Source organism: Neovison vison, chromosome 10 (genome assembly GCF_020171115.1).
Source record: "Neovison vison isolate M4711 chromosome 10, ASM_NN_V1, whole genome shotgun sequence".
In the NCBI taxonomy this organism is placed as follows: domain Eukaryota; kingdom Metazoa; phylum Chordata; class Mammalia; order Carnivora; family Mustelidae; genus Neogale; species Neogale vison.
Window position 1 is genome coordinate 7,909,322 of NC_058100.1, and position 15,382 is coordinate 7,924,703.

Here is a 15,382-nt window from a genome sequence, read left to right on the forward strand (position 1 = left end):
CCATGGTGAGAAGTGGTTGACTCTGGATACATTTGTTAGTGAATTTGATGTTGGGTGTAAAAGAAAGAGCCAAGGATGATCCCAGGGTTTGGGGTCTGGGCAATTGGAAGGCTGGAGTACCACTACTTTTGACAGGGAAAACTACAAAGGAGCAGATTTATTGCAGGAGTTCATTTTTGGAACATGCACGGTGGTAATACCTAATAGACACCCTAATGGGCATGTCCAGCAAGCCATCACATGCCCAAGTCTGTGGCTTAGAGAGGAGAGGTCTGGAGGTACAGGGTTCAGATGCAAAGTCACAAAACTGGCTGAGATCACCAACAAAAGAGAAGAGGGACAAGGAATAAGGATGAGGTATCACCCAATGTTAGAGGTCAGAAGATAGTGAGGAACCAGCAAAGGATAATGAGAAAGCATGCTCAAGAGGGAAGGTGAGTGCATGCTGGAAACCATCAGAGAAGCTGGAATGATGGACCATGTCAAATAATAAGAGAACTAAGGGTTTCCATGCAGGTTGCCAACAGGAAGATCTTTGGAAACCTTGGCAGAGGCTACTTTAGAGGGACCTGGTCAGGGAAAATGCCTGCTATAAGTGAATTTAAAAGAGAATGAGAAGTCCTCAGAAGAAATGTAACCCAAAACTACCAGGAAAGACCACTTCACACTCAGTGGAATAGCTAAAAATCAAAGAGACTACTCACAATAAACATTGGTGAGGATGTGGGGCAAATGGAACTCCCAAACAGTCCTCGTTGAAATGTAAAATGTTAGAAGTATGCTGAAGAAGTGTTTGGCAGTTTCTTCAAAGCAAAATGTGCGCTAACCATACCACCTAACACATATACCACCCAACACATATACTCCACGATATCTGTCCAAATTAACGGAAACATATATCCACTCAAAAACCTGTACAAAAATCCTTGGAGCAGCCTCTTCGTAAGAGCCAGGACCTGGGGGGAAAACTAAAATATCCATCAACAGGAGAATGGATGCTCAAATAACAGTGCTGTCCTATAATGTTAACTCCTCAACACTTAACAAAATGAATGAATCCTAAAAACATAATGTTGAACAAAAGAAATCAGACTGAAAACAAATAATCCCTGCATGATTTCAGGAGGACATAAAGTCCAAAAGCAAACTACACAGACATAGAAATTCACGTGGAGAGGAAGCTCATTGAAGAGAAAAGTGCAGGAGGAGATTTCTGGGGTGGCGCCTATGCTCTGCATCTTGCTGTGGGCACCAGTTGTATTTGTGTAAGCCCTGTCACAACTCGCTGAACTATACCATTGAGAGCTGTGCCTTTTGTTGAATGTTCATTAAATCTCAATTTTACTTTTTTAAAGATTAATTTATACGAGAGAGAGAGACAGAGAGAGCTGGGGTGGGGAGGGGGCAGAGGGAGAGAGAGAAAATCTCAAGAAGACTCCCCGCTGAGCACGCAGCCTGATTCAGGACTCGATTTCATGACTTTGAGATCATGACCTGAGCTGAAACCAAGAGTGGAACACTTAAACTGACTGAGCCACCCAGGTGCTCCTAAATCTCAATTTTAATAAAGAGAATCAGAGAAGAAGACTAGGAGTCACTGAATTATCACCAAGTCTTCAAATGGGAAGAGGATTAAGAAAGAGGATCAAATGAATTGGATAATACTTGGAGGGTCAATTGAAGATAAAGTGGGATTTTCCCCTAGTTTTAAAAATGAGAAGAATAGCATCACATTTGGATAAATGATCCAACAGAGAGAAAAAATAAACAATGATGTACAAGATTATGACACCAAACTTTCTGAGTTGTCATTAGGATAAGATTAGATAATGAGACAGAAGCACCTAACACAGTACTTGGAATGCAGTCAGGACTCAATACACCACAGTTAAAATGATTATTATTGCCATAAAGTGGTTGTAGACTCCACCTCCACTCTTGTTGAGGCACACCTGATGATCTTTTGTACGTGGGCCTTTTGTGCTCTACACTTTCTCCGGCAACACCTCACCATTAGGTGGACATCCTCATTATCCGGCCAACCCTGCTCACATGAAGGTAGGTCTGAAATTTGCATTGTCCTCTTCTCTTTCTTACTGATAATCTGCAACATGCTCTGGTCACCAAGCATTTGTAACTTAATCTATCATAGGAAGGTAAGTAGGCTAAGAGAGAACTCATTTGCACCATTTTGACTGATCCTTCCTCCTCACTCACTTGGCCACGTCAATTTCTACTTGTTTTTCAAGTGTTTGGTTAGATTTTACTTTCCCTGAGAAGCCTTCTCTGAATACCAAAGACTAGATTACCTAGCTTTATAGGTCAGGAATTGTTCAGCTACAAGCAATAAAAAGCCAAGTAGAACTAGCTCTCAAGAAGGGTTTTGGGGTAGATATTGATTCACTAACCATGACATTCCAGAGGAGAATCTGGATACATGAAGCTACATCCAAGAGTTCAACAGATGTCTCGGGAATCTATCTCCCCACCACTTCCCCAGCTCCACCCCCCACCAATCTCTGGACTCTGATCTCCACTGTGTTGCTTCATTCTCAGGCAAAAAGGGAGACTCTTTCAAAGTGTTGATGAAGATGACCAGGTCGTCATTAGGAGTTAAAAATCTGTTGACATGAACCTTCTTTTTCCTCATTGATTCTATTATGGATCAAGGGAAACAATCTGCTTGGCGCAGATCAAGTGTTCACCCAGGGTCTACTCTAGGGAGTAGAGTGGGCTCTGAATGACCATATGCCTGGACATAAGATCAGGGGGTGATGTAAGCAGCAATTACATGTCATTGACTAGGGACAGGATACTTATTCTGGGCAGGTTAACATGTAGGTTCTCCATGGCACCCCTCCAATATACTCCCAGAGCATCTTAAAAGATCTTTGCCTTAGCACTTCAAAGTAACCACTATTATTAGATGCTAAGCACCACACTGAGAATGCTACAAACAGCATTTCAAATAATCTTCGCACAAGTTCTATGAGGTAAGTGTTAGGTCAATTTTATAGACAAGGAAGTCAAAACTCAGAAAAGCTTTTAGACACCAAAGACCAGACAACCTGAAAGAGGTGGACCTATAGACAAAAGGCCAATCCTGGACCTTTCAGTGGTTCTGGAGCTGTTCTCACCATGCATTCCCGATCACTTTGAAAGGTGGTCTATCTAGGGCGCCTGGGTGGCTCAGTGGGTTAAAGCCTCTGCCTTCAGCTTGGGTCATGATCCCGGGGTTGTAGGATTGAGCCCCGCATCGGGCTCTCTGCTCAGCAAGGAACCTGCTTCCCCCCTCTCTCTGCCTGCTTCTCTGCCTACTTGTCTGTCTGTCAAATAAATAAATAAAATCTTAAAAAAAAAAAAAGAAAGAAAGAAAGGTGGTCTGTCCCCTGGGGCTCCCCATAGAAATATAATCATTTGGTATTTCTTCTAGCTGTTTATAGAGTATCTATGTCCCAGCAAACTAACTTTCCCAAACTTTTTACTCCCTTCCCCACGTCTACAGTGCTAACTGTGGCATTTCAAGTTGGTTCTCTGTGGGTCATACCTTTTCCAATGTCTCTAGGAGCTATATGGATAGCAAGTATACACTATTTCCGTAGGTCCTTGGCAGGATGCTAAATCCTGTATGTCAGGTCAATAAGTTCTTCTTTCTAGCATTATCTGTCCTGGCATTCTGGATCTAGCACCCTGAGCATCTAGTCCCCAGGCATCCATGAGTGTCTGTGGGCTCAATGACATAGTTCATTGGAAGCAGAGGCCACCTGGCTGAAAGGGGGTATCTGGACAGTGCTTCTTGAGTCTTGATATCCATCATACTTCATAGATCTCTCAGTCTGCTAGAGCAGTTTATTATAAAATGGTCATATTATAAATATGTCACATTTTATGTGACAATTAATTAGTTAATATATTCTTCCCTTTCCTAAATAGAAAAGGATGTTTGTATTCCTGTGGAATATACAACACTATACATTTAGAATTTTCCTCCAGCTATATTAACTCTCCCTCCTTCTGTGCTAATATAGCTTTAAAACACCTGAAATTTGGATATTTCACAGACAAACACATTGATCCACATTGACAATTATGTCGACAGTGCTGGAAAAGCAAAGGCTGGCAAGAACAGTAGAGACCTTGGGAAGGCAAGCACACACACTCTTCCAGAGGAAGACTCAGGGACCAAATATACCTATAAAATCTGTGGTGGTCCAGTGGGCAGAGTGTACTAGGACATCCTTTTCAAAGTAAAGACAGATTATTGCATTTTGCACTTCGTACTACGAGGAATGAAGTACAATTCTTTCAGGTCCTAGAGCAGCACGTTCCACACTTCAGAACATGGCTTTGACCCACATACAGAGAGATGAAAAAGGCTGTCAGTTTTGAGTAAGGTCTGGATTAGAAGGCAGCTCTTCAGAAGGTCCAGGCTGTGGTATTAACTGTCTTGCCATTTGGACCATGTTGCTATGGTTCCAGAAGTATCCATCATAGGAAAAGATGTCAAGTGTGGTTTGCGGGACAATTGCATTGCAGCTTCCTGGAGTGTTGGATTTAGCCATCTGTTGATAAGAAAGAAAGAAATATATATATATATATATATATATAAATCTTTTTAAAAACAATTCTTGTCATCTTGTCATGCTTCTCAGCCCTGGCTGAGCAGAAATCTGACCATGAGACACCAGGTGACTGGAACTTCCCATCATGAGTTGGATCCTGCTAGACTCAACAGGCCGTGACATCAGTGAATGCAGCACCAGTCAACTGTGGGATGGAAGGGGCACCTCCAAGACTGGGAGCGAGTAGGCCCAGGGACAAGAGCAAGCTGCATAAGCAGACAGCCTGGACTCCCACGGGCAATCACCATGGTAATACCACCCCATGGTTATACCACCCCACTTTCCTCAATTTCCATCTTCAGTTCTGTGGGGATTCCTGAAGGAGGAGGAAAAAGTCCAGGCTTGGTTTACAAAAGGACACGGCTAGTGACTGGGTGAAACCTGAAAATGGACTATTAGCACCCGGAAGCCTCCCTTGGGCTAGCAAAAGAATATCCTCTTAGCAGGGGAATATTGGAACAGTGCAGCTGTGCACGGACTTTGTGCTGAAAGAGAGTTACCCTACGTTCAAATCTGTAAGGATTCATGGGAAGTGGTGAATGACTGACCAGATGGAAAGGGGCTGGGGAAGAATCAGACTGGCATTTCGAGGACAAAAAAATCTTGGGTGGACATATGTAAGAAAATATGGAGTAGGTATAAAATGTTATCTTTCAAACATTTGTCAGCCTCTATCAGAGAACATATACCACAGAAGCAGCACATAACTGAGTTCAGCAGGTGACTGAACATGATGGGCACATCAGCAGCATGAACCCAGGGACAGAGGTGAAGGCAATGCATGAGCTCATCCGCACAAATTCCTGCTCAGAAAGGCTGATCCAGCTCCTGCTGCAGCCGAGACAGCACAGCGACAGAAACCCACACTCAGCCCCCAGGAGAGCAGTATTTCTCCAAGGTACCATCTGGCCACGTGATGACAAGTAGACTGCATTGGGTCCCCTATATACTGAAAGGGTCAACAGTTCCTTGTCACAGGGAGTCTTCTTGCCCATATCAGTTTGCCCTTTTTATTCACAGAGTCTCGGCCTGCACCCCTCTCTCACAGAGTGTCCAAGCATGGGACCCAGCCCACAGTGTACTCCATGAGGGCACAAGAACGTGGGATTCGATGGCCATATTACCCACCGTACTGCCGGAAGCAGCTGGTCTCTTAGAATGCTGGAATGGCCTACTGAGGCACAGTTGTAGCTCCAGCTCCAGCAGAGAGGCTATAATTTTGAGCAAGGGTTGGCAAATCCAGCCTGCCACCTGTTTTTGTAAATAAAAGTTTTATTGGAATGCAGTCATCCTTATTCACTCACATATTGTCTATGGCTGCTTTCGCACGACAAGGGCAGACTTGAGTTGCTGTCACTGAAACCATATGGTCCACAAATTCTAAAATAATTACTATCTGGCTCTTTACAGAAAAAGTTTGCCAATCCTTGCTCTCAAGGATATAGTGCCATCAACCAGGACACAGTATATTCTGTGTCCTCAATGGGAAGAATATGTAGGTCCAGGAACCAAGAAACTGAGGCAGTGGTCTCCCTGTCGCATCTAGTGATTTAAGGACTCTGTGTTTCAAATCCCTGAAATTCTGGGTTTTTGTCCTGGTCCTCAAAATGCCACATTTTGGGGGAAACACAACCTGAACCCTACTGAATTATAAACCAAAGTGCTACCCCAGAGAAAAGTGTATCTGAGTGGTATACGGAATGGAATGTCACAGACAGATGAATAATCCAAATTACTCACTAAAAAGGACCCAATACCCCACAACCCCGGAAGGAATGTGATCAAAATTCCTCCCGGTTTTGCCTCAATTGAGACACGGGCTTCAAGGTCATGACTTCCACAGAGCAGCCTACATCTAGTAATGGAGCAAAGCAATGGTATACGTTCCGGCCATTTGGGTGTGATGTGGCTAATGGTATGCTGGAGTTGGGTGCATTTCTTCCTCCCTCCCCACTTAGTGACGTCAAGTTGAGTAGCTTGAACTCAGCCCTAGTAGGGGGATTCACATAACATAAATTGGCAAACACTACAAATCAGGACTATTATTTTTTCCTCCAGAGAGCCTTATTAAATATTTATCAGCACAACCCTGTTGTGCAATGTTCACCCCACAAGTCATTGCCAGAGTGGTTGAGGCTTGGTTGGGTCAGAGTCCTGCCCAACCCTGCTTCATCCCCCTTCCTTTCAAATATTGATCCCTAATAAACACGCTAAATTCTGTCTTGTGCTTGGTTCCAGAATACCCAGCCAGCAACATAAGATTTTATAGTATAAATAGTACTATTATTAATCTTGGCATACACACAGTGCTTGCCATTGTTAAAAGACTTTGTATTTATTTTAAGTGATATTATATATAACAGAGTTCTGAGCCAGGCTTCTGAACACCTCAATGATAGAATTTTAATTCTTGACACCCTCAAAAAACCAAATGGTAACCAGAGAATAGCTAAGTTTAAGACAAGAAATCTTGTGTTATTTCTGAAAGGTACATTCATATGAAAACAGAGGTATCACGACTCAATCACCTCCACATATAAAAATAGCCACAACAAAACCTTCCTAATCATATTTTAAGATCTTAAAGTATTAATACAATTGTTTGCTCAAGTGACCCACAAAATATTCAATAAAATATTGGATAAAAATTTCCCAACTAACCTTAAGTCTGAAAGTATCCTCTTTCATGCATACAGTAGGTATTTCTCAGTGATTTGGTGGGGGACCAGGAATATACATGTATCAGTGCCAAAAGAAGCCAGTATCAATCCAGAAACAGCCTAACAAATTAAGATTGGGGAAATGCAGGTCCAAGACCTTAGGTCTGAAACATGACAAAGGTGTGTCCTAAGTCCTAGATTAATGCTATAGCACTAGAACACACATACACATGCACGAACACACACACACCCCTACACACACATAAGCATTATCTCAAGGATTCTTCTAGATGTTTCCCCCAGAACATGTGTTGTTACCTGGAGTGTTTACTGTGGCTTTGCCATTTTGGGGAAGTATCATAACTCCTCACCCATACTCTTAAACCTGGTGTTTTGACTCATCCTGGCTTTCTAAACTGCCCTTGCCTTCTTAAAATGGATACCACTTTCCCTTTGATGCCCATCCCAAAGTATGGGATTTAGATACCCCCGCTCAGGGTTTAGACGTTAGCTTTGGGCAGCATATAGAGGCCAGCTCCATCCACTCCCATAACCTGGTCCGAAAACCATGGTCTGACAGGCTCTTTCAGCCTTCCCATGGCCCTCTTTACTATCCTAGCTCTCCAGAAGGAAGTAACCAGAAAGTCACTAATGCTTGATGTCCTTGGGGAACCAGAATGATGGCAGCACTCCTGGAACAAGAGAGAAAGTTATATTTGTAAAAAGTTGTGGAATTGTACCAATCAGAATTACAGTTCGGTTGATTCTTAGGATAAAAGACGTCATAGTGAAGATCAGACCACATTCCCCAAAGGGGTGTTCTCAGTAGGGGAAGCCATGTGTCAACTCACTGCCTTTGAAGGTGTGGTCGGAAAAGTGAACAGGAAGATACAGTGTCAACGAGACAGTGAGGGTGGAGGAAGGAAAGAGGAAACTAGGGAGAGAAAGATTTTGGAGGAAGACTTTATGTTTGAAGAGAAATATAAGGGAATATTTCTGTTTTCTGCACTGTGGGATGGCCTGCACAACACTTTTACAGAGATCTAGAGTAAAGATTTATATTATTCTTCAAGGTTTCTGGAGGCAGATTATTGTTTCCTTAAATGTTGCTACGAGGCAGTTAGGCTTATATAGGAAACATGGAGAAAAGTATATAGCCTACATCTACTTCTTCCCCCTTGACAGTATATATTTAAACTACATCAGCTGGAGTCAAAAGCCATTTATGAGGATCCAGCCCACACATACAGAGGGCACTTAAGTGATTTCAAAATGCTCTACATTTTAATGAGATGGTACATTGTATACACAATGCCAGGATCTGTGCTAGACATATATCAGGGCCCAATAAGGATTTATTTCTTTTTCCCTACGCATATCTTTTCTGCAAATGGCAAATATTAGAATGTGACTTTTTTCAACAAACAGTTCATCAAAATATCCTAGTTGGGAAACTAGAAATCAAGTAGAAAAAGAAACAAAAAGTCTACGATGTCCATCCTGAAGCATTAACCATTCGCTGACTTTCAGTCCTTCAGCCACAGTGAGAGATCAGTGTGTCCTAAAACCCCCAAAACACTTTGCTGATACCAATCCTGGGAGACATTTCAAGGATACTGCCTTCAATTTCTCTTTAGTGATCTCAATCTTTTACTCTGCATTTTTTACTTTTCTTTATGTTCTCATTTCTCTCTTCCACCTTCCTTAGGCACCCGGTGCCACTACCCTTACTTCTTGGGGAATTATAAGAACTACTCGTATTTATTCACGTTTTAGTATAGGGATGCCATTTGGTTATCATCCCACTTGTCAACTATGATCAATTCATGTTGTGGCCGCCGGAAGACTGCCTCTGAATCCTCCTCAACACAGGACTGCACAGGCTGTGAGGATGTATGCTGTGATTAGTTCGTGCATTAGTGAGGTCTGTGATGGGTTAGGGGTTCAAGCAGTATCACTGTGCCGCTACTGTGTCAAACCTGCCTTGGTGTAATCTTGAGTCAATATGTAGCCATGACTCCAACTTCATCAGAATACTTGCATATAAGAAAAATTTATTATCATGTATTTTAAATATCTACCAAGACACTAGAACAATGAACCTTATTAGTCCAGCACCTACATCCATCACGTATCAATACATGGCTGGCCATCTTTCAGTTATACTTCCAACCACCCCCTGCCCCTACCTCAGGATTATTTTGAAATAAATACTAGAAATTAGAGTATTTCATCTGAAAATATTTCAGAATACATATCTCAAGAGACAAGAACTCTTTTAATACTTGCATTGTTCACTTCCTCTTAATGAAGAAACAAAAGACTTCTCAGAAGTAGAAATTGTCGGGAAATAGGTGCTCTCTCCTCTAGACTGCCAAAATCACATGGAATAAAACCTGCCTGCTATTTTCAAGAATGGTTATTTGAGAAGTGCCCTTGACTGTGTTTAGTTGGAAAAGAGATTTTTCCCTGATATTTCTGAATGGGCAGAAGCTGTCAGCATGAGCAAAGGTAGAAAGAGAGTACAAGAGACACGAGGTGAACACAGCTCCTCCAAGCACAGTTGAGAGAGAACAACCAACATGGCTCCAATTTCATTAAGATAAAAACCAAATTGGCCATTGGCCAACAAAAATGATGAAGCTGGATGGGAGGTTGTTTCGATGAAGCAATGGTTCGATATTAGACAAACTATCCAACAGAGAGCCTTATTAGATTCTGCTTTCTAATTCTGTACAGTATCAAGAAAATTTGAGGAGAGTCAGGAAAAGCACCCATGGATTCCATGTGCTAAGAGGAGCTAAGCCCAGGGGGAGTTTTAGGCACCAGAAAATCAAGTCAGGTTTCTATGTAACTAACTAATCTGCCCGTTCTTGGTGAAGCCATGATAAGTGAGCAAATGCCCCACAACAGACCAGGTGATCACGCTGATTTGAAAGGGCCATTTAAACAAGCCAAAACCGCAAGATCAATGATTTCTCTCAACCCACTGCTCTTTTATCTTCTATAACCACAGTCTACATTATAATCTCGCTCCCTGGTAAAATAACATGCTTTTTATAGGCAACGTCTGCGCTTGCTCTCTGCAACTGCTCCTTATTCCTACCTGAGTCCAAGAACCAGAACAGCATGAGCCAATCTGTTGTTCACCTTTGCTCATCTGGGACTCCACTGGCCTGTACAGGGCCTCCTCGTTTTCAGTGTATTTCAATTTACTCAAGCGGCTCATTTGAGCTGTTTTATTTCTTCTCCCCAGATGTATGCCCATCCATGAAATGTCTATGAATAATACTCTGGTTTCATAAAGCACATTAAATAAGCCCCTGCATGAGTTTGCATCACTTATTCCCCACTCCCTTCGAACGTGGTTTATGCAAAGCAAGCTGGCTGGCTGTTAATAAATGGATGGCAGGCAGCAAAGCAACATCATGTCCATTGTGCAGCTTGGTCCCCTCCACTTTACACTGGGCGAAGCTGGCTCATCTCAGTGAAGAAACTCTCTGCCTGGTGATCTCTCTTATATGCACATTCTTAAACTGTTGGGCTGCTGCAACAGAATACCATACACTGAGTAACTTCAGAGTGACAAAAATTTATTTCTAACTGTCTGGAGGGTGGGAAGTCCAAAATCCAGGTGTGGGCAGATTCGGTGTTGGGGGAGAACACACTTCTGGGTTCGGAGAAAGCTCTCTTCTTGCAGGGTCTTCACAAGGCTGAAGAGGCAAGGGAGCTCCCTGGGGTCCTCTCTTATGAAGTCACTCTTCCCATTCATAAGGAATCCACCTTCACGACTTAATCACCTCCCAAAAGCTGTCACCTCCTAACACCATCACACTGGGGTGAGGATTTCCCATGAATTTGAGGGGGTACACACAGAGCTCGTATCCTGACTATGCATTTCCATATGCTTTAGACTTAACACATAGTTCCCTACAAGCACAACATAAATGTAAGTTCTCATTACTGCTGGCATTATCGCTTTGCTACCATCTACTTTACTAGGACAATCATAAAATTACATATTCTCCCAATCGTCAGGTAAAATATAGAATGTTTTTTCCTGTGCACAAAACAAACACATATCAAATTTTATAATAACTTTAAAAATATTATTTTATTGGTATTTTTATATGACACTCAGTACTTTCCTTTACGCATCACCTCTTCACATAATACAGAAGTGGTCCCTCAGTGACTGTATGGAGTTTCACTGTTGCAAATGAAAGAGAAGTTTCTTCAATCACCTCTTCGCCCATACAAAGGAAGTAATTGTCTACAAGGACTCACAGACAGGGTCAAAGGAGACCGCCATGGTGAAAACGTCAAACTCGCCTCACTTGGACCACACTGGAATGAGGGCAAGAGTAGGGGTGGTCTCACCCACTGCCATGTGGCTTCAAGCGGTTCTAGAGAGCTTTGTGTGCAGTCTTTGAGGCACCTGCAGAAAAAAGAAAATTAAGTAACAGTAACAGTTTACAGAAATAAATAAGTAAACATAAAAAAGCCATCGAGTTTATATTAATTATGTATTTAAATTTCAAGACCTCGTACAGAGGATAATATGATGAGCAGAGCTGCCTTACCATGGGCTACATAGATTACCTCCCAAGCGGTGAGAACCCAGGCACATTTAATCAAAGCCAGATGGTAATTCGTCAGGGACAATGAAGATTCTGGGAGCCCTCAATTGTTCTCTTTCCCTCATATCACCCCTGGCTCTACTTGCGCAAATCCCATTGGTTCTACAACCAAAGTGTAACTGTCTACTTTTTTTTTCACACTTGACATAGCCAGAATTACTTCGTCTCAGTAATGGGGTCTGCCTCCTATTCAGTCTACCTTTTATACCCAGACTTCATTCACACACAGCAAATAAGAGATCAAATTATGTCACTCTCCTGCTTAGGTTACTTAAGATTACAGTCTGAAACCTCTCCTCTGGTCCAGAAGGTCTTAAAAGATTTAGTTCTCTTCTATCTTTCCAGATCATGTTTCCTCCTGCTCTCACTGCATTTTGGCTAGAACAGTCTCCTTTCTGTGCCTCAAAGCAAATCAAAGTTAATTTCTTTTTTTTGTTTGTTTTGTTTTTAAGATTTATTTATTTATTTATTTGACAGACAGAAATCACAAGCAGGCAGAGAGGCAAGCAGAGAGAGAGGAGGAAGCAGGCTCCCTGCTGAGCAGAGAGCCAATTTGGGGCTCGATCCCAGGATCTGGAATCATGACCTGAGCCGAAGGCAGAGGCTTTAACCCACTGAGCCCCCAGGCACCCCTCAAAGTTGATTTCACTTCAAGGGACTTTTCACTGCTGCTGCTCCTCCCTTGACACTCCTCCCTTTGGTTCTTTGTGTCACCCATATCTTCTCTGAGTTATCAGCCCTGACCATGCCATGCATGCTCATCTACTGCCTCCCACGGGCCTGCTGTTTTCTTCATAAACCCATCACCACCTAAAATACCCTCATATTTTCATGCATTTCATTGTTTATTTACTTAAACCTGCCTTTGTCACAAAAATGTTACCTTCACGAGGACAGAGACAGTCCTGATGAGTCATTATCATCACTGAAGCCCCAGGTTTCCAGTGCAGTCTCTGGCATAGCATGGGCACTCTGAAAAGAGTCAGCAAGTAAATGCACATATAGGAAGATGAAGGGAAGGGATGAATGGCTTTGTCAGCTCTCTTCTACTCAAAGCTGATCTGATCCTCAAACATACAAGGTCTTCGGCCTCATAGGAAGTTCAACATCTTAAAATCTATGTTTGTTTCTTTTTTTTCAATGAGCCAACAAATTTATGATAAGTCTCAGTCCAACCGGAAAGAAATGAGGCAGATATTATGTACAAATCCTTTCTTCTTTTAGGTTTGACTCGTGAACTGAGAAGGTCTGGGCCCACCAGCAGGGACATCAATGATCCCAGCTGCAGAGAGCTGAAATGACTCAGGGAAGGAGCTAAGGAACAGGACTGATGATGCCAAGCCCTCCGCTCACCCTGCTCTCTGGTGGCACATTATTTATACCTCTATTAAAGTCCTTACTATGGGTTTGCATTGTATAGAGAACTGAGTATGTCCTCCAGTACCAGCATGTGAGCTCTGCAGACAAGAACATGTACCAAATTCATCCTTTTGTTCTCACAGCACCCACAACTCTGCTTTAGTAGATGTGTTCAATAAATATTAGATGAAGTAAATGTCTCCTCTCCAAAGCCCTCTCAAAATTCTGCCTTTGGAACTAAGTAGCTCATGACATAGCAGTTATTTCATAGGAATAAGGGATATATATATGAACTGAAATAAAAATTTCAGAATCATTCTATGTGCTTTGTTATTTTTTTCTCCAGATCCATTTCTTTGCCTTTCTCTGCCATGCTGGTACCTGGAGTAGGCTGACATCCGTAGGCAGCTTACTCACATTCTCTTGCAAACTGGCAATCATAAGTATGTAGAGGAGATTGGAAAGTGAGAGAAGAAAGATCAGAGTATTTTGTCTTCTTTCACTCAGTTCCTTAAGCCCCAAGTCCATGGTTCTGGTTTTCCAGAACATTCTTTTATGTTTTACTCCATCATTAAAAACTAGTCCTTTCTTCGACATCTTTTGATCTGCACTTCAGGGATGAGTTCTGTTTTGCTGTGACCCTGATTTCCACATTCTTGCACACCTAGAACTACCAGGCGTAGCTAAGACAACCAAATTCTTCAAGATTGAAATTTTAAGATAAAATGTTGCAAGCAATATGGGAGTTTAAGAAGTTAAGTTTAAGAAGAAGTGATGATTGTCAGAATCAAGGAAAAGACAGAAAGATAAAAATAAAGTGAAGATCTGAATATAAATCAATGGGGTAAGAGAACAGTAGTGAAAAGCATATAAAAAAAAAAGCCCCTGGGAACTAGGAAGAATGTTAGAGAATTAAGGACACAGAGCCTCTGTGTAGGAGCTTCACCACTAACAAAAACGATCAGAAACAGATATGTTAGTATGTCTTCTGGAATGGACATTTACTGATTTTATGTTCAAACAGCATGTCTGAAATTTTAACCAAAGCCTTATAGAATTCAAGGGTTGGAAAAAAAGAGTGGCGTTATTAATTCAACCTTTTAATATATGTGTTTGAAATGACTCCCACTTTGATTGTTTAGAAAACTTGGTTCCACATATTTACGGAAATTTCTCGAGAAATTCTGTATTACTAGAAAGCCATTGAAATAGCATATAAACATACCTGCATGCAACAGAGACAATGTCTCTTAATGTGTGAGAAGTCTCATCATTGGCTCCAACCTAAGCAAAACTAAATTTTGCATGTGGTCTCTCTCTTGCTCTGCCTCTGTGTCTATCTGTCTTTGTCCCTATCTCACTAGCCCTGTCTCTCTCTCTCTCTCTCTCTCTTTTTCCATCATTATCTCTCTCTCATTGCTGTTGTTTAAACAGCTTTATTGAGGTGTACCTTTTATACATTAAACTACATCTATTAGGATGTCTAACTTGGTAAGTTTTAATGCATGTACATATACACCTATGAAGTCATCACCAAATCAAGAAAATGCATACATACATCAGTCCAAAATTTCCTCATGCCCTTTGGAATCCCTCCTGTTGACTCTTCTCCACCACTACATCCATCTCCACCTGCAGGAAATCCTTTATCTGCTTTCCATCACATAGGATACCTTTAATTCTCTATAATTGTATATAAATGTAATCACAGTATCCTCGTTTTCTCTCTCTTCTTTAGTTCAATGTAATTTGAGACTCTTCCATGTTCAAAAAATGATTTGAAAATCATTTTTCAAAAGTCCATTCCTTTTGTTGCTGAGTAATAATCCATTGCATAAATAGATCACAGTTTGTGCATTTCTCTGTTGATGGCCATCTGGATACTTCCAGTTTGAAAATAATAAAAATGAAACCTCTGAAACCTATGTACAAGTCTTTGTATGAACACGTGCTTTCATTTTATTAAATACTTAATAATGAAATGACTGGCTCATATGATAGATTTTTTTTTCCCAATTTATTTATTTTCAGAAAAACATTATTCATTATTTTTTCACCACACCCAGTGCTCCATGCAAGCTGTGCCCTCTATAATACCCAC